At 37.7% G+C, this 26,690-nt stretch overlaps 1 long non-coding RNA gene across 1 annotated transcript in view; it reads left to right on the top strand.

Moving 5' to 3' along the window:
• Window positions 1-463: 463 nt before the first annotated feature.
• The window catches only part of LOC126951200 (uncharacterized), a 66,221-nt gene continuing 39,994 nt past the window's right edge, over window positions 464-26,690 (top strand). Inside the window, exons 1-3 of the long non-coding RNA XR_007724384.1 lie at window positions 464-691; window positions 25,133-25,173; window positions 25,313-25,441. This is a non-coding gene — a long non-coding RNA (uncharacterized LOC126951200). The remainder of the gene's footprint in view (window positions 692-25,132; window positions 25,174-25,312; window positions 25,442-26,690) is intronic.

Here is a 26,690-nt window from a genome sequence, read left to right as displayed (position 1 = left end):
TTACATATTAGGGAACTGTATATAATGAAAACCCTTTACTCTTTTCATAAGGTCTGTTGTTAAATCATAGTCTCCAACTTGAAATAATGCATTAACATGTATTCAAGTGTAGGATTTTACATTTTTCTAATTAAATTTTATCTTGAAAATATATGGCATATTATTTTAACATTCAGAGATGTTATGGAATCATGATCCCATTCTCTAATGCATTTACAGTGACTTGGCTATGTGAACAAAGGTAATAAAGTTTATAATGTTATTCTAAGTAGGGATTAAAACATTAAATGGGGAAAGACTGAAGACTGAGGCTATGTGACATGTGACTAGAAAACTCCGGAATGACACATAGCACATTGTTCAGTACCTTTGGGTATGAATACTTAACTGTATATTTGTCCACTTGATTGTTCCTGCATATTACTTATATCTCAGCCTTTTTTTGTATGTGTGATAATGCCAGAAAAGGCTTTGTCAAGTGCCTCGCTGAGACTTGTTTGCCAAATTTTGAGATAACTTCGTGTGAAGCATGATCAATCTTCTGTGCTTTTTGCAGCTCAGAGTTTGTGGATGAAAAGAAAAAAGGAGAGGAAATCGCCTTGTTTCTTGTCTTTAGAGCTGAACATAAGCAGATCTGACTATAATGGTTGACTTCTCCACCGAACAAGGCCAGACATCCCTATTGTTCAAGGTACTAACAGGCTCAGTTTTAATGCAGCTACAGCTGGTATCTAATATCAAATTTGGTGGGTGGACCACAGTGAATGAGCTGAAAGTCAAGCAGTGGTAAGTTCTTGGGAACCAGGGGAATGGGCAGTGGGCTCTCTGATTCTCTTATGGCTCTCTAACCTGGGAGGAGGGATAGTGTCAATGAAGAATATAAGTTGGGCTTGTGTTCTCTAGGTTGATATTTAAGTCAGGAATATGGTCTTATAGGGGAGCCACAGGAGGTAACTAGTCAAAACTAAGGAGTTATGCCACCTGGAGAAGCATAATATTATAGTGTTGCCCAAATCAGGGAGAAAATGAGGAATTTAAATTGGAGGGTTTCTCTTCAGTGAGGTCAAGAGGGTTGATATAAGGAGACTCAGGACATAATGTGACTTGGATCTTTGAATCCAAAGCTTCAAGGTATAGGGCTAAGGATTCCAGTTTGATTCAACAATCCTTAAGGCCAAGAAAAATGAACAATGACAAGCATCCTAGGTCCACTGGGGAAGACTTGAATGTAAACATAATTTTATAATATGATATAAATGCTATAAATAATATGTAGAGAACACCTTATGCTATTTATATAAGATTAGGAATCAAGAGGAGAGATGACACTGATGTCAAAAGGTGATGATTGGATAATAGCTTTTTGGTAGATGGAGACAGGGAAAAAATTTGGAGGAAGCAAGATGGATCATTTTGGCTGAACAGAAAAATTTATTTAGCATCAACCATATGCAAGGCACTATACTGGGCCATGGAGAAACAATAATGAATGAGACTATGTCCCTTTTCTTAGAGAGCTTATTATCAAGCGAAACAGGAATCTGGGTATGTTACAGCCAGGATGAATGATGCATGGGAAAAATGTGGAGTCAGGCTATGCAGGAAAATAGTGTGCACTTCTGAAAAGTCTGGGTTTTGAACTGTAGATAATAGAGAGCCACCAGAGGATTTTAAGTAGGAATGCAATGGGGGCAAATTTTGTATTGTAAAACAAACAAACAAACAAACAAAATCTGCTGACAGCGTGGAAGAAAAAGTGGAGGACAAAGAGACTTGAAGCATTTTAAAATTTATGTCCTAAATATTTTTATTCTCAACAACTTGAGATTTACAAGTGATCTGGGAGAAAGAGTAGACATACAAATGAGCTAGTCTTGGATTTATTTGTAAGGTTCATAAACATGATTCATAGGAAATAAAAACTCAAACTTACTAGCTTAAACAAAAAAATCTTCTCTCACACAGTTTCTGAGGGGCAGGAACCTGGGAGGGGTTTAGTTGTTGTGATCTGGCTCAGGATCTTTCATGAGGTTTCAGGCAAAATGTTGGCCAGGCCTTCAGTCAGCTGAATGCTTGTCTGGGGCTTGAGAATCTGGTTGGAGGCCTCAGTTCTTCATTGGTTGAGAAAGAATGAGTTAGTTGGCTTGGGCTATGACAACAAGGTACCATAGACTGACTGGTTTACGAAACAGAAATGTATTTCCTGACAGTTTTGGAGTCTCAGATTGAGGTGCCAGTCCATTAGATTGCCGGTGAGGCCTCTTCCTGGCTTGTAGACCTGCTTGCTATGTCCTCATGGCCTTTCTTGGTTTGTGAGTGTGAGGGGACATAGCAAGCAAGCTCTCTGATGTCTCTTCTTTTAAGGTCACTAATCCTGTTGGATCAGAGCACTAAGCATATGACTTCATTTAACTTTAATTACTTCCTTAAGAGGCCCCATTTCCAAATACAGGCACATTAGTGGTTAGGACTTGAACATATGCATTTGGGGGAGACACAAACATTCAGTCCATAACTGAAAGGGGAGAGAGAAAGAGAGAAAGGGAGAGACAGAACAGAACCACACTGTCTTAAATAAGTGTAAACAAATAAGCATGGCTTTATTCTGATAACACATGATTTAAACAAAAATCAACAGCCAGCTGAATTCTGCCTGTGGAGTGTAGTTTATCAAACTCGTCGGCATGTATCCCAGTTTTTTGGCTTGCTAGTCTAGTGCTCTATCAAAGAATGAATTAAAGTAAAATCTACACAATTTATTCTAAGTGACTACAGGCTGGGGCTTGATGATTTTGTATTCCTTTTGAAAACATTTACACACCCTGCTTTCAATGATCTAGGCTAGCATTTTGAATGTCATCGATTTTGAGCTCACGGCTCTGCAGAATCCATCTTTGACTCTGGACAACTGAAAGAACATTTTCCCAGATTTACTCTTTGGGTATTTGTATGTTTTTAAGACTTGGTGTCAACAATATGGCATTTCGATGATAAATTCTTTTAGCACTCTGAATTATGGTGTACCTCTCCCTGGGAATTTGAAACCATTTAGATCAGCTGGATTCTCTCTTCTAGTCACCTTGCTCATCATAGACCTCAAGCCTTTCTTTTCGATATTCTACTCGTCTCTCTTTCAAGTTGCATGCAAAGATGGGGTAGAAAACCCGTGTTTTCTTTTTCTCATGCATTAGTATATCCTGTAGCACAAACAGAGCCCAGGCCACACATCTTACACCAGTTACTATCCTTTCCTCTGCCCTTTAGCATAGTCCAACTTGTTTTGAGAGGCGTTTTTATACCCTGGCTGCACTTTGCCATCTTCTTCTCAAGCCTGGGGAGGGAAATAGAAATACAAATTCAGGAAGCCCGGAGAACAAATAGTTTGACTCCGAACAAAGAGTCAAAGAGAACAAAGAGATTCGTAATGTTACACATTATAATTAAACTGTCAAAAGTTAAAGACTAACAGACATACATAGAGCACGCCATCCAGCAGCAACACAACACACATTCTTCTCAAGCACAGTGTTCTCCACTATAGCTCATATGTTTGGCCAAAAAACAAATCTTAACAAATTTAAGAAAATTGAAATAATATCAAATATCTTTTTCTTTATTTTTTAACATACTTCTAGTTGGATTTCTTTCACATCTATCAACTAGAGTAGTAAACATTAACTAAAACTGCTCCCATTAATAAAAACCAAGTACATTTTTAACGAATATTTATTTGGATGATTGCCTGTCCAAAGTCTTACTACTCTAGGCCTAGACCTGTCTTCAATAAACACCTCACTTAAACCATAATCCTGATCTAATTTCTCTCCTTGGTTCTCCCTTTCTGTTATTGTGGACAGGGGAATGTCAGCATCTTATATTCATAAGTAGAATATTTTTATGGGATAGATAATAAAAACATGACTCAGAAATAGTTCCACAGTTGGAACCAAGTCTTTTTTCTACCACAGACCCAGGAATAACTCTTTGTACTGGCCTTTCCCCTTTCGATTCTGGTATTAGATGAAAGTTGAGTATTAAAAAATTAAATGTCTTGTTTTATATATAGAAGTTATATATAACTAGGAACAACATATCATTTTATTTGAATATTAAATTTAAAAATATATTAAAATTTAAAATACTGCCACTTTTGTCTGTTAAAAAAGAGGCAAAAAATGCTAGTTCAGTTTGCAAAATTCTGAGAAAGAGGTGGTGAACATTTTGAAATGCATTTTTATAAACAGCTGCTCTGCCTATTGTGATTAGATAAAGAAGCTATTTATTCTACTTTGGTGATATTTCAGATCTTACAAGCACCTCACAATAAAAACTGTGGTAGCCAATTTACCAAATGGCCAGTTTACCAGATGACCTTATTTCTTTTAGGTATATTAATTTTGGTTAACCAGTTTTTATTTAGTCTTTATGATTGCAAATGTTAAAACTTCTACACATCAAGTGGTACATTGAAATTATATTTACTAGCATAATAGAAATATTTAATAGAAAATCTTTTTTTTACATATTTTATTGATGTCATTTATTTATTTTAGGTGCAAATGCAGAATTCATTTTTAAAATAGATATTGCTACTTTTTTTCTAGTACTGTAAAATTACATTTTATAATTTATCATCTTGATTTGAAAATTGAGATGTGTTATAAAACAATTTAATGCCTGTATTTTTAGAAGATGGTGTATAGGCCGAACATAGTGGCTCACACTTCTAATCTGAGCCTTTTGGGAGGCCAAGACAGGAGGATTCCTCGAGCCCTAGGAGTTTGAGACCAGCCTGGCCAACATAATGGAACCCCATCTCAAAAAAAAAAAAAATCTGGGCATGATATTGTGTGTCTGTATTCCCAACTACTTAGGAGGCTGAGATGGGAGGACCACTTTAGCCTGGGAGGTCAATGCTGCAGTGAGCTTTGATCACCCCACTGCACTACAGCCTGGGTCACAGCATTAGACTCTTTCTCAAAAAAAAAAAAAAAAAGATAGTGGATACTTTATATAAATTTAAAATTTGCTTTTGAAATATAAGTCCTGGAATGTTAGAGAAATACAACTGATTATTATAAAATTAATTAGAGAACTCAGAAAACATGTTATCATTGATGTAACTTAAGCATATGAGGATATGTATATATGTGCCATACTGGTGTGCTACACCCGTTAACTTGTCATTTACAGTAGGTATATCTCCTAATGCTATCCCTCTCCACTACCCCCACCCCACGACAGGCCCTGGTGTGTGATGTTCCCCACCCTGTGTCCAAATGTTCTCGTTGTTCAATTCCCACTTATGAGTGAGAACATGCAGTGTTTGGTTTTTTGTCCTTGCAATAGTTTGCTTAGAATGATGGTTTCCAGCTTCATCCATGTACCTGCAAATGACATGAACTCATCCTTTTTATGGCTGCATAGTATTCCATGGTATATATATGTCACATTTTCTTTATCCAGTCTATCACTGATGGGCATTTGGGTTGGTTCTAAGTCTTTGCTATTGTGAACAGTGCTGCGATAAACACATGTGTGCATGTGTCTTTATAGTAGCATGATTTATAATCCTTTGGGTATATACCCAGTAATAGGATTGCTGGGTCAAATGGTATTTCTAGTTCTAGATCCTTGAGGAATCGCCACACTGTCTTCCATAATGGCTGAACTAATTTACACTCCCACCAACACAGTAAAAGCACTCCTATTTCTCAACATCCTCTCCAGCACCTGTTGTTTTCTGACTTTTTAATGATCACCATTCTAACTGTTGTGAGATGGTATCTCATTGTGGTTTTTATTTGCATTTCTCTGATGACCAGTGATGACGAGCATTTTTCCACGTGTCTGTTGGCTGCATAAATGTCTTCTTTTGAGAAGTGTCTGTTCGTATCCTTTGCCCACTTTTTGATGGGGTTGTTTGATTTTTTTCTTGTAAATTTGTTTAAATTCTTTGTAGATTCTGGATATTAGCCCTTTGTCGGGTGGGTAGATTGTAAAAATTTTCTCCCATTCTGTAGGTTGCCTGTTTACTCTGACGATAGTTTCCTTTGCTGTGCAGAAGCTCTTTAGTTTAATTAGATCCCATTTGTCTATTTTGGCTTTTGTTGCCATTGCTTTTGGTGTTTTAGTCATGAAGTCCTTGCCCATGCCTATGTCCTGAATGGTATTGCCTAGGTTTTCTTCTAGGGTTTTTATGGTTTTAGGTCTAACATTTAAGTCTTTAATCCATCTTGAATTAATTTTAGTATAAGGTGTAAGGAAAGGATCCAGTTTCAGCTTTCTACTTATGGCTAGCCAGTTTTCCCAGCACCGTTTATTAAATAGGGAATCCTTTCCCTATTTCTTGTTTTTGTCAGGTTTGTCAAAGATCAGATGAATGCCAAAAGCAAACAAATGTTAGTTCTGTTAACAGAGATCTACATGCCAAATGGTTGGATCCTGTCACCCTCAAATAAAATAGGTTAAGTGCAATATAATTTCTCTGAGGACTTTGGAGGTATTAGGCTATTGGTGATACAAACCTTTGCTCCTCTATTCAGTTAAAACTGGGTTCTTGTCGCACAATCAGGAAAGATTAGCCATGTGGACACCTTGAAGATTGAGTAGAGAGGAATTTATTGGGTGAAAAGGAAAAAAGGAACAAAATACTGTCAGTAGAATGAGAGGGGATCCTGCAGGCAGGCTGGCATCTCACAGACTGAATTCCAGGCCACCACACTTGAGCTGAAGAGGCCAGGCTCCTCCCCACTGCACAAGGTATGAACTTCCCTTAGCTCTACCCCATTCTCCCAGTGTGCTGGTCGGTTGAGGATGGTCCACGGACCCTCCTTTTTATCTGCTTCTTGCATCTATCATTTGGGTAGAAGGTTATTTATTATGATTCTCTCTGTAAATCTGCTCTCAATGAACAGAAAAAAAAAATCTAGGTGATAAGATAATAACTGGGTGGAGAGAGAAAGATGTCAAGAATAAACAGATCCCAAATAAGGATTATATCAAAACATGCTATAATAGGGACCAGATGAGAAGACCATTAGCTACATAAACGGAGCGTAACCTGACTCCTGCCAATTTCTATTAAAAGTTTGTTTAATGTCTCTTTAGAAGATCCAGGCTTATGTAGAAATGAGCTCTAGGTCAATAAGCCAAAAGTCAATTCACCAAGTGACCAGTCGGCCAAATGACCTTGTTTCTTTTAACTATATTAATTTTAGTTAACCAGTTTTCATTTTGTCATCATGGTAGGTTTTAAAGTAATGATCAATTTGCTTCTCCCCCATTTTACTAAATAATGTACTTTTTGTTTCTACTGCTGCTGCTGACCAAGGGCCAGAGGGAGGGAAAGACTGACAGGCATAAGGACATGTTTTTGATTATAAAAAATTCTTAACAATACATTCTTCATGAATATATTCTATATATGAATATATTCTTCATGAATATATTCATTTAAATTTGTATATATATAAACAGAATTTATCTTTAGGGGACTAGATTGTTATGAATATATTTTTCTTAAGAATAGGAATATATAACTGGCCTTATAAATATTTTAGAATGTTAGGAATTTCAAGTTTAATTTTGATTTTATTCTTGAATCTAATCTATCTTTCCTTTCTGTCTTCATACCTCAAGTCCTCTTCTTTCTTCTCCCCCATTGCTAGCTCTTGAGCATGGTGTCATGAAGACAAAATAAGAACCAGTCAATATAGTTAGAAGAAATAAATAAATTAGGTAATTAGTGAGTTATCTGACCTCTGTGGGGATGCAAACTTGGTGTGGTTGAGGGAAGGTTAATTTTTAATATTTTCTAAAGGAAATATAAGGATGATACTTTGCTTATAAAAAGAGCAGGATAAATTCTGTCACATAGCTATTAGCACAGGTACTTGGAATTAACATTTTACAACTGTTTTGGATCATTCCTATAATGGCTGCACCTTTGTTAAGATTTATGATTTTAATGCAAGATTGATTTAGAGTCTACGTGACTTACTATGCAAGATTTGTAGTCCTGCATTGGATTTGTCACTTCACTCTTCATCAAATGTAGGGTAGAAAAGGTCTTATATGTGCTGAGTTAAAAGAGAAGAAAAGGTAAATAAATTATATCAAGATATTTATATTTGATGTATGTCATTGGTATCCTGACAATGCTATTAAATAAGCAAATGCTGCTGAATTTAAGGAAGAGGGAAATTGTCTTTTAGTTTAGTTATCTTATTTGAGAGATTTAAATAAGCCCACAGTAAAAAGCATACACAGAATGCAATGCGTTTCCCAATACTTTAATAGAAAGTCTGGTAAGAGCTTCCTGCCTGTCTGGTGATTCACTGTACAACACTGTGCTGTGAGTGGATCAGTTATGTCCTTTTCCAGTTACCCTGTTGTGCTGTATGAATGCAATTCTTTTCTATGTGTGCTGCAATGTAAGCAAGGTGGAAAGTACTGGCTAGACAACACTAATATTAAAAACAATTTTTATTTTAAGCTTTAGGAATTGTGTGATTGCCACTTTACACAGATGGCCTCTGGGAAAAGACTAACAACAGCAAGAAAAGTCAATGAACCTTTCTTTGTTCTTTGCCTTGTTAAAGAATTGACTAAAAAATTGCTCCTAATCAACAGTTTTTAAATTCAGTCAACTTCACAGGGAAAGCAAGTGACTGAACACTATTAGGGAATGACTCCTCCACTCCAATACCGTCAAATTAGATGTAATGAGTAGGCGACCGGAATACCATGTACAAACGCTGTTATCCTGAGGAACTCATTTGATTACTGAATCAGGGATTTAAAGGGTGACTTCCATAATAATTAAACCAGAAATAAAATAGTCCTAGAAAGATAAGTAGGTGACAGTCTCTTGCTTTGATTTCTAGATCTCCATTATCTGAAAATTCATCTGAAAGGCAGTAGGCAAGAGTTGAAACAACAGGGTGTCATTTCATTAGAAAAAAAAGATATATCAAAACTGAAAATATTCATAGAACCTTACTAACATGGATAATTGATACAGCATTGATCTGAATGAATGAAAACACTGAATTGCAAAATTTATGTAAAGGAAGGAAAGTTAGTTCATTCTAAATTTATAGTTATACAAATAAGCTTAATAAAATATGTTCTTAGTGAATGTCCTTTATATCAGGTGGAAATAATTAATTCATGATTGGTTAGCTTCCTAGGACTTCTGTAATGAAGTACCACAAACTGTGTGGCTTAAAACAACAGAAATTTATTCTCTCATGGTTCTAGAGATTAGAATTCTGAAATCAAGAGCTGGCAGGTTGGTTCCTTCTGAAGACCTTGAGAGAGAATCTGTTTCATGACTCTCAGCTGCTGGTGTTTGCCAGCAATCTTCGGTGTTCTGTCTTCTAGATGTATCACTCTAATCTCTGCTTCTATTTTCACATGACATTCTCTCCATGTGTCTCCCTGTGTCCAAATTTCTCTCTTCTGTATATGGACATGACTCATTGGCTTAGGGCCCAACCTAGTCCAGTATGACCTCATCTTAAATAATTACATCTGTGAAGACCCTATTTACAAATAAGGTCACATTCTGAGGTTCTGAATGGATCTGAATTTTGGGGAACACTATTCAACCCAGTATAATTAATACAGTAAACCACCAGCCCAGACAATCAGCTACACCCACCCCCCACACTAATGAGTTGTTTGCATATGCAAATACATCTGCAATGCTTCGAATTGTTTTTTAAGAAACAAAATTTGTCCTGTAATTTCAGCACTTTGGGAGACCAAGGTGGGTGGGTCACTTGAGTCCAGGAGTTCAAGACTAACCTGGGCAACATGGTGAAACCTCATCTCTACAAAAAATACAAAAGTTAGCTGGACATGGTGGTGTGTTCCTATAGTTACAGCTACTCAGGAGGCAGAGATGAGAGGATTGATTAAGCCTGAGAGGTTGAGGCTGCAGTGAGCTATGACTTTGCCACTGCACTCCAGCATCAGTGACAGAGGGAGACCCAGTCTCAAAACAAACAAAAGAAACAAAATTTGCTATATCTATATTTTTGTTATCAGTTTCTTTGTGACTCTTTAATATTGATATGATAAACATAAACTTAGCTCATTTCTTCTTTTAATTACCAGATATTCTAAATGTATTAAATTAGAACAAATGATTTTATCATAATTATACTTGGAATTCATTACTATAACCATCATCAACAGAATAACCCCCATGTTCTTGGAGGACATTAATGTGACAAAGAAGGGAATGCAGTGAAAGTATATTATCTAAAGTGACTTTTTTCCAATTAAATGGCTCATGAATCTAATTTGTTCATATCAATATGTAATGGCTGCTGGAGAAATAAACCATAAACTATGTCTGAATGGTATCATGCTGGATTACCCTGCTACCTCCCTGTCCTCTAGTTTTCTTGTGCTGACTTTATTTTAAAATCCAAAAAGAGTATAGTGACATCCATACTACCTACCCGGAGGAGCCCACTGGTGTTCTCCCTCATACGTTTGCCAATTCCTGGGTAATGGGGAGAAGAGGTTACTTTCTGTATTAGTGCATTCCCACACTGCTAATAAAGACATAACCCAAGACTGGATAATTTATAAAGGAAAGAAGCTTAATTGACTCACATTTCAGCATGGCTGGGAGGCCTCAGGAAAGTTACAATCATGATGGAAGCAAGGCACCTTCCTCATAAGGTGGCAGGAAGAAGTGCCAAGTGAAGGGGGAAGAGCCCCTTATAAAGCCATCAGATCTTGTGAGAACTCACTCACTATCTTGAGAAAAGGATGGGGGACACCACCCCCTTGATTCCGTTACCTCCACCTCATCTCTCCCTTGACATGTGGGAATTATGGGAATTCCAATTCAAGATGAGATTTGGGTAGGGACACAAAGCCTAACCATATCATTCTGCTCTGGCGCCTTCAAAATCTCATGTCCCTTGCACATTTTAAAATCAGCCATGCCTCCCAACAGTCCCCCAAAGTCTTAACTCGTTCCAGCATTAACCCAAAAGTCCAAGTCCAAAGTCTTATGTGAGACAAGGCAAGTCCCTTCTGCCTATGATCCTGTAAAATCAAAAGCAAGTTAGTTACTTCCTAGATACAATGGTGGTACAGGTGTTTGGTAAATACACCCATTCCAAATGGGTGAAATGTCCAAAACAAAGGGGCTACAGACCCCATGCAAGTCTGAAATCCAGCAGGACAGTCAAATCTTAAAGCTCTGAAGTGATCTCTTTTGACTCCATGTCTCACATCCATGTCATGCTGATGCAAAAGGTGGGCTCCCATGGCCTTGGGCAGCTCCACCTCCATGGCTTTGCAGGGTATGACCCCTTTCCTGGCTGCTTTCATGAGCTGGCATTGAGCGTCTGCATCTTTTCCAGGCACACAGTGCAAGCTGTTGGTGGATCTACCATTCTGGGGTCTAGAGGATGGTACCGTCTTCTCGCAGCTCCACTAGGCAGTGCACCAGTATGGATTCTGCGTGGGGGCTTTGACCTCACATTTCCTTCTGTACCGTCCTAGCAGAGGTTCTTCATGAGGGCTCCATCCCTGCAGAAAACTTTGCCTCAATATTCAGGCATTTCCTTACATCCTCTGAAATCTAGCTGAAGTTCCCAAATCTTCATTATTGACTTCTGTGTACCTCCACATTCAACACCATGTGGAAATGTCAAGTGTTAGGGTTTGCACCCTCTGAAACCTGACCTATACATTGGCCCCTTTTAGCCACAGCTGGGATGCATGACGCCAAGTCCCAAAACTGCACAAAGCAGCAAGGCCCTGGTCACGGCCCGTGAAACCCTTTTTTCCTCCTGAACCTCTGGTCCTGTGATGGGAGGGCCTGCCATGAAGTTTTCTGACATGCCCTGGAGACATTTTTCCAATTGTCTTGGAGATTAACATTTGACTCCTCATTACTTATGCAAATTTCTGCAGCTGACTTGAATTTCTCCTCAGAAAATAGGGTTTTCTTTTCTATTGCATTGTCTGGCTGCAAATTTTCTAAACTTTTATGCTCTGCTTCCCCTTTAAACGTAAGTTCCAATTCGAAATCATCTTTTTGTTAATACATAAAACTAAATGATTTTAAGAGCACCTGAGTCACATCTTGAATGCTTTGTTGCTTAGAAATTTCTTCTGCCATGTACCCTAAATCATCTCCGTTGAGTTCAAAACTACACAGATGTTTAGGGCAGGGGCAAAATGACCCTTTGTTAATTCCTGGATAATGGGGAGAAGAGGTTACCTTTGCTAAAGCATAGCAAGAATCACTTTTATTCCAGTTCCCAACAAGTTTATCTCCACTGAGATCACTTCAGCCTGAACTGTATTGCCCATATCACTATCAGCATTTTGGTCAAAGCCATTCAACGAGTCTCTAGGAAGTTCCAAACTTTCCTACGTCTTCTTGTCTTCTGAGTCCTCCAAGACTCTAGGAAGTACAAACCTCTGCCTGTTACCCATTTCAAAGTCACTTCCACATTTTCTATATCTTTACAGCAGCACAAACCCTAATCATATCACCTTCCATCTATTTCAGTCAATGCCAATTCTCTTGTCTTAGCTGTTACTCTGAGAATTTGCTGCTGCTGTCTTTTTTTCTTGCTTGGCTTCATCTCATGCTGGACTACATCTCTCTTCCTTCACTTTTCTATAGTTCCACTACATGATTGTTGCATCTGGCAATCTTTCATTGAAGTTTTGGTGACTGCAGAGAGCCTGGAAATAAACTAAAATATTAATCACTGTTCAACTAAAATATTGTCACTGTTCTTAGAAACTTCCTGCTATCAGTTAATGCATGGCTTTCTCACTTGCCATGTCCCTCTGGATGCCCACATCCTCCCATCATATTGTGGGACCTTGTTTTGTTTTCCTATGATCCCATTTATCTTGTGTTATTCTCAAAAATGTCACATTTTTCTTTCTTAGTTATATAGAACATTTTAGGTTTTGCTTTGTTTTATCCTCTCTTTCCAAACCACAATCTGGGAAGTATTAGAGGTATAAATAAAGTAGTTATCTTTCAAGTTCAAAGAGGTCCATCAAGATGTTTTTTGCTAGACAAAAATAGATAAAGCATCACCTCATATTAGTACTGACATTTTCCTAAAATCCCTTAAAGCCACTATAGTAACTGAACCTTGAACTTATCTTCAGACTCTACTGTACATTTTGCTGACAACAATGCCTTTTTGACAACCTAAGAACTGGTAAGTGTTCTCCTGAGCATTTACCCTAAGGGAGTGTTCTGAGCTGTCTCCCTGTACTTTATGATCTGCATGAGTGAAGGAAGAAAATTTATGTTAAAGACTCAGAATAAAATGGAGCTCTAATGTTAACACAAGGCATTTGGAAGGCAGAGATAAGCTATGTACAGGACCACACGAGACTTACAAAGAGTTGGTTTTGAATGTTTTGAAGTTTATGGCTTATGAGCAACTCTCTTTAATTGTCCTGCCTTCTTACTTGAGGAACAATTTATGCAGAATCTGTATGCAGTAGAAAAAATCAATGTCTGGTAAAAAAAAAAATAAGAATTTTTTGCCCATTGTGATTGTGAGGTGTCATTGTTCACATTTTACAATTAAATAAACAAGAATGCTAAGTAATGAAATGACTCTCATCCATATATCTTATGAGTGGCACAGTTGAAAACTAAGGTCAGTCAACTCTGGTTTCTGATTCACTCTTTTTATCTCTAGGAAAGTTCATTCTCTCAAGAATGGAGAAAACATAAGGGGCTATTTTTATTACAGCAAATAATTACATAGTATGTTCGTAGCCAACCCATTGAAACTAAGTAGTAAAGAATGAAAGTCTTCTTCCTTCACAGATGGGTTGTGTCATGTGGATCAGTTAACTGGCGGCTGAACTTTCTCTGTATTTATGTATCTTCTGTTGTCCAAATCCTGGCAAACTGTACATTATTAACTAACTCCTTACTCTTGTTTCTGAAGTGTTTAGAAGCTATCGTTTCTTGTCAGCTAAATGTAAAATATTCGTATTAGTTTAGGTTGAAATAACTTGTCATGAATTGAGATTAATGATATTACTTAGTTTTGTATCATCTTGCCAAAACCATAGGGAGTAACAGTTAAACAAAGCAAGAGAATAACTTGCAACTGAAACAGGAAATGAGTATGAGTTGTCTATTGCCAAATAAAAGTGTCTACAGTAATTATGACCTCCAGTCTCTCTTGCACCATCAACTGTTGCAAAATATTGTCTCCTAGATTCAGTGTAGTGAGAGAAAGTCTCCTCATAGTTGTAATGTAAGAACACTTAAATGGGATAACATATGTAAAGCACCTTGAACAGTTTCTGGCATTTAGTAGGGGAACAATAAACTTGAATTTTCTTTTACCATTGCTTATAAGGTTTTTACATAGGTAGTGAAAAAAAGTTTTTCATGAGGGTTGCAGAAAAAATAATAATGCTTATGCAAATTTGAATAAATTTTCAGGATATTTTCAGCCTTTTTAGTGAGCATATTTTGCTACATTAGTCTGTTTTACTGTGTTTTTATATTACTCAGCTAAGATGACAGTAAGTTATCTATTGAGTTGGCATTTTTTCTTTTTTAGATACAGACATGGGTAAAATATTAATTTGTTATGAATTTACTTAAGAGAACCATGGACAAGAACTTTCTGAAGAGGCTGGGGCAGGAAATCGAAAGGCCAAGCTGTCTGAATGTTCTGCCTCTGGTGCTGCCAGTTGAGTTAAACAATCATCTCTAAATAAGCATTACTCTTGTTAGTGTGTCTGACATTTTCTTCACCTTCCCATCTGCTTGAAATTGCTAGTAGAGTTGCTCCATGTACTCCTGTTCTTGGGGAGTTTATAAGATATTTGATCACTTCCCCTGATTTCCTTTCTGCTCATCTTCCTGCTAATAACCCAGTTCTTTCTGCTGACTTTCAGTTGTTGCATTTGCTGGGGATTGGCTTGCTTTGTTTGTGATTCAGATTTACTCTGAAGCCATTGTCAGGGCCAAAAGATAATTTCCCTTTTGCCCTTCGAAGGTTCGCTGAAAATCACTGACAAGAGGCAGATTAATAGGAGAAAAGGCATATACATTTATTTTGATCATAGTTTTACGTGACACAGGAGCCTGCAGAATAAGGACCCAAAGATACAGGGGAAATTGTCCATTTTTATATTTAGGTTTAACAAAGTATAGACAGCTGTGTAGAAATATGATTGAGCAAAAATGCTAATAGACTGTTTGGGGAAACCCAGCCGGAGTCTTCTTGGCCTCCCTGAGCATGCGTTTCTTCCATCTGGGTGTGAGGCAGACCCTCTCTGGAATGGGGTTCTTGTAACTATAGTAAAACAAGGCAGATCAGATAATTTTTCTGCGGTCAGTTTGTATACATAAAGGTGGAAGGAAAGTTAGAATAATACTTTTAGCTTTTATAGCTGGCTTTGTGGAAAAGGGATCTGTGTCCTATGACCCACCTTGGGAAGAGGATTCTAGTTTCTATGGCTAGGCTTGGGGGATCATGGGACTGAGAGGAGGACAGGGGAAGGTCAGAGAAAATTTTGCTTTGAGGCCTTCATTTTGGGGCATTGTCTTCTGAGTCACAACAACATACTTAGTGGTTTCTAGGCTCTGAAATCTGGGTTTCCCCATTTTAAATTTCCATGTAGTCTTGTGGTCTTAACAGGCTGGTGCATTTGGTGAGTATTCAGTGGTTGTAGATGCAGTTTCCTGACACTTCAGGTCATTGATTCCTACTGTTTTTCTTTTTCTTTTTCTTTTATTTTTTATTTTCTATTTTTATTATACTTTAAGTTCTGGGATACATGTGCAGGATGTGCAAGTTTGTTACATACGAATCCATGTGCCATGGTGGTTGCTGCACACATCAACCCGTCATATACATTCAGTATTTCTCTTAATGCTATCCCTCCCCTTGCCCTCCAACCCCCAAGAGGTCCTGGTGTGTGATATTTTCCCCTCCCTGTGCCCATATGTTCTCACTGTTCAACTCCCACTTATGAGTGAGAACATGCGGTGTTTGGTTTTCCGTTCCTGTGTTAGTTGGCTGAGAATGATGGTTTTCAGCTTCATCTATGTCCCTGCAAAGGACATGAACTCATCCTTTTTTATGGCTGCATAGTATTCCATGGTGTTTATGTGCCATATTTTCTTTATCCAGTCTATCATTGATGGGCATTTGGGTTGGTTCTAAGTCTTTGCCATTGTCAACAGCGCTGTGATAAACACACATGTGCATGTGTCTTTATATCAGCATGATTTATAATCCTTTGGGTATATACCCAGTAATGGGATTGCTGGGTCAAATGGTATTTCTAGTTCTGGATCCTTGAGGAATCGCCACACTGTCTTCCACAATGGTTGAACTAATTTACACTCCCACTGACAGTGTAAAAGCATTTCTATTTCTCCACATCCTCTCCAGCATCTGCTGTTTCTTGACTTTTTAATGATCACTGTTCTAACTGGCATGAGATAGTATCTCATTGTGGTTTTGATTTGCATTTCTCTGATGATCAGTGATGATGAGCTGTTTTTCATGTTTGTTGGCCATGTAAACGTCTTCTTTGGAGAAGTGTCTGTTCATATCTTCTGCCACTTTTTGATGGGTTTTTTTTTTCTTGTAAATTTGTTTAAGTTCCTTGTAGATTCTGGATATTAGCCCTTTGTAAGATGGATAGATTGCAAAAGTGTTCTCCCATTCTCTAGGTTTCCTGTTCACTCTGATGATAGTTTATTTTACTGTGCAGAAGCTCTTTAGTTTAATTAGATCCCATTTGTCAATTTTGGGTTTTGTTGACATTGCTTTTGGTGTTTTAGTCATGAAGTCTTTGCCCATGCCTATGTCCTGAATGGTATTGCCTAGGTTTTCTTCTAGGTTTTTTATGGTTTTAGGTCTTACATTGAAATCTTTAATCTATCTTGAGTTAATTTTTGTATAAGGTATAAGGAAGGGGTTCAGTTTGTTTTCTGCATATGGCTAGCCAGTTTTCCCAACACCATTTATTAAATAGGGAATCCTTTCCCATTGCTTGTTTTTGTCAGGTTTGTCAAAGATCAGATGGTTGTGGATGCGTGGTGTTTTTTTTGAGGCCTCTGTTCTGTTCCATTGGTCTATATATCTGTTTTGGAACCAGTAACAAGCTGTTTTGGTTACTGTAGGCTTGTAGTGTAGTTTGAAGTCAGGTAGCATGATGTCTCCAGCTTGGTTCTTTTTCCTTAGGATTGTCTTGGCTACATGGGCTCTTTTTTGGTTTCATATGAAATTTAAAGTAGTTTTTTCTAATTCTGTGAAGAAAGTCAATGGTAGCTTGATGGGAATAGCATTGAATCTGTAAATTACCTTGGGCAGTATGGCCATTTTCACGATACTGATTCTTCCTATCCATAAGCATGGAATGTTTTTTCCATTTGTTTATGTCATCTCTTATTTCCTTGAGCAGTGGTTTGTAGTTCTCCTTGAAGAGGTCCTCAACATCCCTTGTAAGTTGTATTCCTAGGTATTTTATTCTCTTTGTAGCAATTGTGAATGGGATTTCACTCATGATTTGGCTCTCTGTTTGTTTTTGGTGATTTTTGCACATTGATTTTGTATCCTGAGACTTGCTGAAGTTGCTTATCAGCTTAAGGAGATTTCGGGCTGAGACGATGGAGTTTTCTTCTTCTTCTTTTTTTTTTTTTGAGATGGAGTCTTGCTCTGTCGCCCAGGCTAGAGTGCAGTGGTGCAGTCTCGGCTCACTGCAAGCTCCTCCTCTTGGGTTCATGCCATTCTCCTGTCTCAGCCTCTGGAGTAGCTGGGACTACTGGCACTTGCTACCATGCCTGGCTAATTTTTTGTATTTTTAGTAGAGATGGGGTTTCACCATTTATTCAGGATGGTGTCAATCTCCTGACCTCATGATCTGCCCATGTCGGCCTCCCAGAGTGCTGGGATTACAGGCGTGAGCCACAGCATCAAGCCACGATGGGGTTTTCTAAATATACAATCATGACATCTACAAACAGAGACAGTTTGACTTCCTGTCTTCCTATTTGAATACCCTTTATTTCTTTCTCTTGCCTGACTGCCCTGGCCAGAACTACTATGTTGAACAGGAATGGTGAGAGATGGCAGCCTTCTCTTGTGCCATTTTTCAAAGGGAATGCTTCCAGTTTTTGCCCATTCAGTATGATATTGGCTGTGGGTTTTGCATAAACAGCTCTTATTATTTTGAGATACATTCCATCAATGCCTAATTTATTGAGAGTTTTTAGCATGAAGGGCTGTTGAATTTTGTCAAAGGCTTTTTCTGCATCTATTGAGGTAATCATGTGGTTTTTGTCATTGATTCTGTTTATGTGATGCATTATGTTTATTGATTTACATACGTTGAACCAGCCTTGCATCCCAGGAATGAAGCCTACTTGATCCTGGTGGATAAGACTTTTGATGTGCTGCTGGATTCGGTTTGCCAGTATTTTTATTGAGGATTTTCGCATTGATGTTCATCCAGGATATTGTCCTGAAATTTTCCTTTTTTGTTGTGTCTCTGCCAGGTTTTGGTATCAGGATGATGCCAGCCTCATAAAATGTCTCAGAGATTCTGGTACATTGTGTCTTTGTTCTCATTGGTTTCAAAGAACATCTTTGTTTCTGCCTGCTTTTCGTTATTTAGCCAGTAGTCATTCAGGAGTAGGTTGTTCAATTTCCATGTAGTTGTGTGGTTTTGAGTGAGTTTCTTAATCCTGAGTTCTAATTTGATTGTAGTATGGTCTGCGAGACTGTTTGTTACGATTTCTGTTCTTTTGCATTTGCTGAGGAGTGTTTTACTTCCAATTATGTGGTCAATTTTAGAATAAGTGTGATGTGGTGCTGAGAAGAATGTATATTCTGTTGATTTGGGGTGGAGAGTTCTGGAGATGTCTATTAGGTCTGCTCAGTCCAGACTTGAGTTCAAGTCCTGAATATCCTTATTAATTTTCTATCTCATTGATCTGTCTAATATTGACAGTGGGGTGTTAAAGTCTCCCATTACTGTTGTGTGGGAGTCTAAGTCTCTTTGTAGGTCTCTAAGAACTTGCTTTATGAATCTGGGTGCTCCTGTACTGGGTGCAGATATATTTAGGATAGCTAGCTTTTCTTATTTCATTGATCCCTTTACCATTATGTAATGTCCTTCTTTGTCTCTTTCGATCTCTGTTGGTTTAAAGTCTGTTTTATCAGAGACTAGGATTGCAACCCCTGCTTTTTTGTGCTTTCCATTTGTTTGGTAATTATTCCTCTATCCCTTTATTTTGAACCCATGTGTGTCTTTGCACATGAGATGGGTCTCCTGAATACAGCACACTGATGGATCTTGACTCTTTATCCAATTTGCCAGTCTGTGTCTTCCCATTCTCTCTGTCACTTTCAGGTACACCAATCAAATATAGGTTTGATTTCTTCACATAGTCCCATATTTCTTGGAGGCTTTGTTCATTCCTTTTCATTCTTTTTTCCCTAATTTTGTCTTCATGCTTTATTTCATTAAATTTATCTTCGCTCTCTGATATCCTTTCTTCTGCTTGATAGAATCAGCTATTGATACTTGTTCATGAAGTTCTCATGCTATGTTTTTCAGCTCCATCAGGTCATTTGTGTTCTCTAAACTGGTTATTCTGGTTAGCACTTCCCATAACCTTTTATCAAGGTTCTTAGCTTCCTTGCCTTATGTTAGAATTTACTCCTTTAGCTTGGAGGAGTTTGTTATTACCCACCTTCTGAAGCCTACTTCTGTTAATTCGTCAAACTCATTCTGTCCAGTTTTGTTCACTTGCTGGCGAGGAGTTGTGATCCTTTGGAGGAGAAGAGGCATTCTGTTTTTTGGAATTTTCAGCTTTTTTTTTTTTTGCTGGTTTTTCCTCATCTTCATGGATTTGTCTACCTTTGGTCTTTGATGTTGGTGACCTTCAGATGTGGTTTTTGCATGGTCATCCTTTTTGTTGATGTTGATGCTATTGCTTTCTGTTTATTAGTTTTCCTTCTAATAGGCCCCTTTTCTGCAGGTCTGCTGGTATTTGCTCGAGGTCCACTCCAGACCCTATTTGCCTGGGTATCACCAGCGGAGGCTGCAGAACAGCAAAAATTGCTGCCTGCTCCTTCCTCTGGAAGCTTCGTCCCAGCAGGGCACCCGCCAGTTGCCAGCTGAAACTCTCCTGTATGAGGTGTCTGTCAATCCCCGCTGGGTGGTGTCTCCCCATCAGGAGGCACAGGGATCAGGAACCCACTTGAGCAGGCAGTCTGTCCCTTAGCAGAGCTCAAGCACTGTGCCAGGAGATCTGCTTCTCTCTTCAGAGTCAGCAGGCAGGAACAGTTAAGTCTGCTGAAGCTGTGCTCACACCTGTGCCTTCCCCCAGGTGCTCTTTCCCAGGGAAATGGGAGTTTTATCTATAAGCCCCTGACTGGGGCTGCTGCCTATTTTCCAGAGATGCCCTGCCCAGAGAGGAGGAGATTCCTATTGTTTTTCTACTGCTGCTTCTAGGTTTTGACAGGTTGTATTTCAGTAAAGAGTAATAAACACACAGAAAGAAGACAGGAATATTTTACCCAGTGCTTCACTGAAATCAGATTCAGTATATTTATCAATAATTATTCACTGAGGCTATTCTGTCCTTGATTTGGAGCTAGTGAACATGTTGTAGGTGTGACACAGAATAATAATATAAATAAAAAATAAAAATCATAACCCATCAATTGGATGTTTTATTACAGAAACCTGATATATCTAGGGAATTATTAACATGTGGATACTTTGGTGTCAAGCATTAAACATAACCTGTTTTGTTAACCATGTGAAAACGTTAAACTAGCACACATTTTATTTGGCATGTTATCATCCAGTGACAAAAAATATTAAAGAATCTTAGTGGAAGGAGTTATATATATAAAACAGGAATAATAATTTAAGATAAACAATAAAGATAGATATACATTAGAAAATCTATCTTAGTCCACTTGAGCTACTATATAAGAAAATACCTTAGACTATGTAATTTATAAGGAACAGAAAATTACTGCTCACACTTCTAGAGGCAGGAAAGTCTAAGATCAAGGTTTTAGCAGATTTCGTGTCTGATGAGGGTTTGCTGCCTGCCTCATAAGATGGTGCCTTCTAAGTATGACTTCACATGGTGGAAGGGGCAAGGGAGATCCCTCGAGCCTCTTTTATTGGGGTACCAAAATTTATGAGAGTGGAGCCCTCATAACTTAATCTCATCCCAAATGCCCCACCTCTTAGTTCTATTGCGTTGGGTTTTAGGTTGCATCCTATGAATTTGTGGAAACACCAACATTCAGACCATAGAACTATCTAAAATAATGCAATTGTGGTAATCACCTTTTTGGCCAAAATACACTTTTAAAGTAATGAGAAACCAGTCAGTACTTAGGTCAAATTATATTTCTAAAAGTTAATAGCTTAGATGATTTTTATTGTGTCATATAAAAAAGTTAAACAATTATATTTAGTTACTTAAGGCTGATGCTTTAAAAAACAAGACTATGTGAAAGGAATCCATTCTTGAGAATGCATTCTTGTGTTGCTAATGAAAACTTTGCTGTCATAAATAAAAGGAAACAAATATATGTATAAAAGAGAGCTTTTCTTCACAAGTTTTATTTGACCTTTAATAGAGTCCGGAGATGCTATTAACATGTAAGTAGTTTTAGAATTTCAAAAATAAAGGGATTCTCTCTGACTGCAGCATTTTTGTATTTTTAATTCCAAGGCCTCTGTTATGGTGTTCACATACTGATTAAATAATTAGTTTTTTCATTTTTCTGCCAATCTTGTAAGCAACAACTTGAATGATCAAACAGATGGTAAATATAAATATTTAATATGCAGAATTTTATGTAATCATTTGTATTAATATTTATCTAGCACTTTAATTTTCCAGCTCCCTTTTGTGTTAGTCATTTCCCCAGCATCCTAATGCCCGTGAGTTTGGGAGTTTTGTTACTTGCTGAGGAGGCAGGCACCAGCATTGAGAAAATGGACTGGGGTGTTGGGCATCTGAATTTTCTTCTTTTCTCTGTGGTCTGGAAATATGATAAAATACGTATCTATATCTTTTGCTTATTTGAAAGAATTATCTAATCCCTATGCTAGATTTATGTTATATTGATTGAGGGGTGGGGGAGGAAATGCATGATATTTAGACTAATGGCATATCACTTAAGGGCTGGGCTATTTGAAGGAGAAGTGTGAAAGTTTAACATATCCTTAGCACTTACATTGTGTTAGGCTATACAATCCAAAGTTAACAACACTGTCTTCTGCTGTTGGACCTATTCAGCTCTCATCTTATCCTTCTGTGACTGGAAAGGGGTCTGGATGCAGACCCTAAGGGAGGGTTCTTGGATCTTGCATAATAAATAATTCAGGGTGAGTCCATAGAGTAAAGTGAAAGCAAGTTTATTAGAAAAGTAAAGGAATAAAAGAATGGCTATTCCATAGACACAGCCTCTGGTTGCCCATTTTTATGGTTATTTCTTTATTATATGGTAAATAATGGGTGGATTATTCATTCCTCCCCTTTTTAGATCATAGAGGGTAACTTCCTGGCATTGCCATGACATTTATAAACTGTCATGGTGCTGGTGGGAGTGTATTAGTGAGGATGACCAGAGCTCACTCTGGTTACCATCTTGGTTCTGGTGGGTTTTAGGCAGCTTCTTTACTACAACCTGTTTTATCAGCAAGGTCTTTATGACCTGTATCTTGTGCCATCATCCTGCAACTTAGAATGTCTTAACCATCTGGGAATGCAACCAGTAGTTTGAGCCTTATTTTACCTAGCACCTATTGAAGATGGAGTTGCTCTGGTTCAAAACCTCTGACACTTCCAGTCTTGCCTACTTAAAACTGTTCCCCATGCTGCTCAAACATAGTTACTGAGCAGATCTCTCTTAATGCAAATATATTATTTACTCCCCTATTAGAAATTTTGTTATAGGCTCTCTGTAGCCTACAAGAAAAAGGTAAAACATCCAAACCACCCCTGATCCATCTAGGCCCCCAACCTCACTCAACTCACCAGCTAACTCATAGTTCACGCTGTATTAATGAGACAGATACCTCAGACTACTTCATACCTCCACACTCTTGCTCCCTGTTCCTACTTCCCGGAATACCCTCTTCCCAGAAAACCTTTCCCATACCCCAGTTGATTCTAAGTACCCTTGTGAAGAAAACCAGAATATTTTACCCCAAAATATACTTCTTTGGCATGTTTTAATATGGCTATTCAGAGGGACCGCAAAACATAAACATAGCCCTGAAAAGCTGCCTGTTTTGTGGGAAATTTGCATCTGTAGAGGAAATCTATGTTAGTGAAATGAAGTAAACAACAGATGAAAACAGGTTTTCTCTGAGGTCCCCCTTGGATCTAGGAAAGGTTAACTCACAGAAAAAAGAGACTCAAAGTCTCACACTTTTAAAGGTCTGACAGAGAAGCCTTTACCAAAAGCTACCATCTATTCTTTTTGAGGGCAGCTCTCAGATTACCTGAAATATTTTCATGTACATAACAAGACAGCCTTTGCTTGACACACTTTCTTCCCTTTACTTTCCCATAACCTGTGATACCACCTTTCCCTGTCCGCAGGACCTCCAAGCCTCTATTCTTTCTGTAACCTGAGGGTATAACGAAAGCTTCAGTTATTTGACCCCTCCTTTGAGCCTCATACCTTGTAGTATGACTTCCATGTCCATAAGCCCATTAATAAATTTGTAAACCTTTCCCTTTCATTAATCTGTCTTTCATTACAGAGGTATCCCAGCTAAGAACTTATGAGACCTGAGAAAAGGAACTGGATATTTTTTTTTCTCCCCTTCCATTGCCCTAGGCTTCCATAGACATCTTACTCATTGGCAGAACAACAGCATGTTTGATAGTCCAGGCCTCAGGCTGGGTTTGATCATATAGTCTGTCCTTTATTTTTTGGATATCCTTAACTTCCTCAACCTCCCATTCCTTATCAGCAAAATAAGGTATTTATAATAATAGTACTTGTCTCATAGAGGAGTCAGTGAGTGAATACTTGTAAATTGCTTTGACATTACATGTGCCTTGCACATTGTAAACATGTAATAAATGTTTCAATTACAATGATACCATTTTCCATTATCAGTAATTATGATGGCTATAGCATCTTTTGCATTATGATTTCAACATTGTCTTTGCCATGAGTTTGTTTTCCAACTAGATTATCTCCTCTTATAAGGCAATATTCATTACATATTTATCTCTGAATCCTCAGAGCTGTGCATTGAGCCTCATTCATAATAGGAAGTCAATAGATGTTATATGCTTACAAGATTGCCAGCTTATCGTCTAAATTAATATTAAAGCATCACACTCTGGACTTTGTAGGATGGCTAAGAAAAGTGTTTCTTCATAGGCTAGAGGTTCAGATTATATATTCGTTACAAAACTGTCAGGTTTGTATGCCCGCTGTGCAGAAACATATCAATATCCTGAGACAGTGGAGATTGCAGCAGAGAAAGAGTATAATAACTGCAAGGCTACCAAGCAATGAGATGGGAGGAATCCTCAAGCCTCAAATCTGTCTCCTTAAGGGGTGCTGCTCAAGGATCTTTAAGAGGATTGTGGAAGGTGACGGGCTGGAAAGTTGGGGTTGTTGATTGGTCGAGGTAAGGGGGATAAAATCATCAGAATGTGGATATTGCATTCTTCCGTGAGTCAGTTCATTGCTGGACCCTTCAGACAAGTAGCTTTTATTAATATGCAAAATATAAAGGGAAAAATTTAAAGAGAAATTTTATTATTTTATTTGTTTTAGATTTTACCTATAAAACAAACAAACAAAAAACACAATATATTGTGACAAGGGGTACATAATAAACAGCTACTAGCTATAAGAAAGTGGGCCAAAGAGCAAGCTGGATTAATAATTACTGCTGATTTTGCTATAAGCCCAGCTAGATTTTATTGTTTTTCTTAATTGATTTTATACAGTTTTCTTGGGGATAGTTCTGTGTTCATGTACATTTCTAGTACTTTCAGTGTAGTCTCTGTTGAGTGTTCCTGGGGTTTGTTTCTGACAGCCATTTTCCGTTTTCTGCGTAGGTACCAGGCTCTTAGAGCCTTACATTCTTCAGTGTTAGAAGGTACTAGAATATTTAATTCCTGTTTTTGAATTTATAATTAAATAATAAAACTGTTTTACTGTGTGCAGATATTGATGATGTTATTTATGTATTTGGTTTATGTTTTTGTTTATTTATTTATTTATTTATTTTGAGGCAGAGTCTCACCCAGGCTGAGTGCGGAGGTACAATCATGGATCACTGCAGCCTCAACCTTCTAGGTTAAATAAATCCTCCCACCTCAGCCTCCCAAGTAGCTGGGACTACAGGTGTGCACCACGACATCTGGGTAAGTTTTAATTTCTCGTAAAGACAGAGTCTTGCCATGTTGCCCAGACTGGTCTCAAACTCCTGGACTCAAGTGATCTCCCTGCCTTGGCCTTCCAGAATGTTGGGATTATAGGTGTAAGCCAGAACACTCAGCCTATGCCTTTGTTGAAACTCTGAAAGCAGAATGGCAGGTAGTAGCTTTAAGTGAATCAAAAGAAATGATTTTTTCTTTTTTTTATTTTTGAAGATCTCAAAGTTTGTAATTTTTTTCTTATCCAAATGCAATATTGTTAAATAGATGGCATTTTTGAATATACCTTTTAGTAAGTTATCTTTAATATTTCTGTTTCCTTAGCAAGTTGAGAGGTCTTCAATGACAAATAATTTTCTTTTAATCTTGGTAGGACTTGTCAGTTCTGTTGGCATAAACATAGGGTTTTAAATTGAAAACCAAGGTTGTTTATTAGATATAGATAGAGATTTACTATAAAATTCCATTATCCAAGACTTCTAAAAGATTGATGTATCTTTGGTTATTATTAATACTCCCATATCTCCTCTTACAGTTTTCTTTTTTTATTGCTTAATGCTTTACTTTTCTTTCTTTTCTCTGGAAAAGCATTCAGTATGTAGTATTATAATGTATAACCTTGTGAGCATATTTATAGCATCTCATTTTTTAATATTGTGATGAATGATTAATCATAAAGGGTTCACCTTTTTTATCCTATGCAATAACTAATGTATCCATGATTTAATACTTTGAAGGTTTTTAGAGGGATGTTTATTTGAAAGTGGAAATGTTTATTTTTTTAAAATCCTTATTCTAAGATTAAAAAAATTCTTTGCTCATGCATATGAGCCCTCTCTTCTGTTTAAGACTCAAGAGGACTTCCAAAAGAAGTGTAAGTGTTGAGGAGTTTTTCCTCTACTCATCTTGGGTTCATTGACTACCATATACTTGCCTTCTCACAGCTGCTGTCCCTAAAACCTGGAAGCACTTTTCCGAAAATTAGACAGAAAAAGGCAAATTAACACGAGAAAAACAAACAAAAAAGCTAATAAGAAGCTTATTAGCGGGCATTATGCAACTGGGGGTACTCAGTGGATGAGTAACCCAAAGAGGGGGTTAGGACTTGGGGAATATGAAGTGTCTTGAGGAAGGAAAAATACATTTGTACTGGAATTACAAGGGAAAGAAAAGTGCTTCCAGTTTTTAGGGACAGCAGCTGTGAGAAGGCAAGAATATGATAGAAACCAATGAAAGA

This window comes from Macaca thibetana, chromosome 3 (assembly GCF_024542745.1).
Source record: "Macaca thibetana thibetana isolate TM-01 chromosome 3, ASM2454274v1, whole genome shotgun sequence".
Classification (NCBI taxonomy): domain Eukaryota; kingdom Metazoa; phylum Chordata; class Mammalia; order Primates; family Cercopithecidae; genus Macaca; species Macaca thibetana.
The sequence above is the reverse complement of the archived record's forward strand: the minus strand, read 5'-3'. Positions and strand labels throughout refer to the sequence as shown.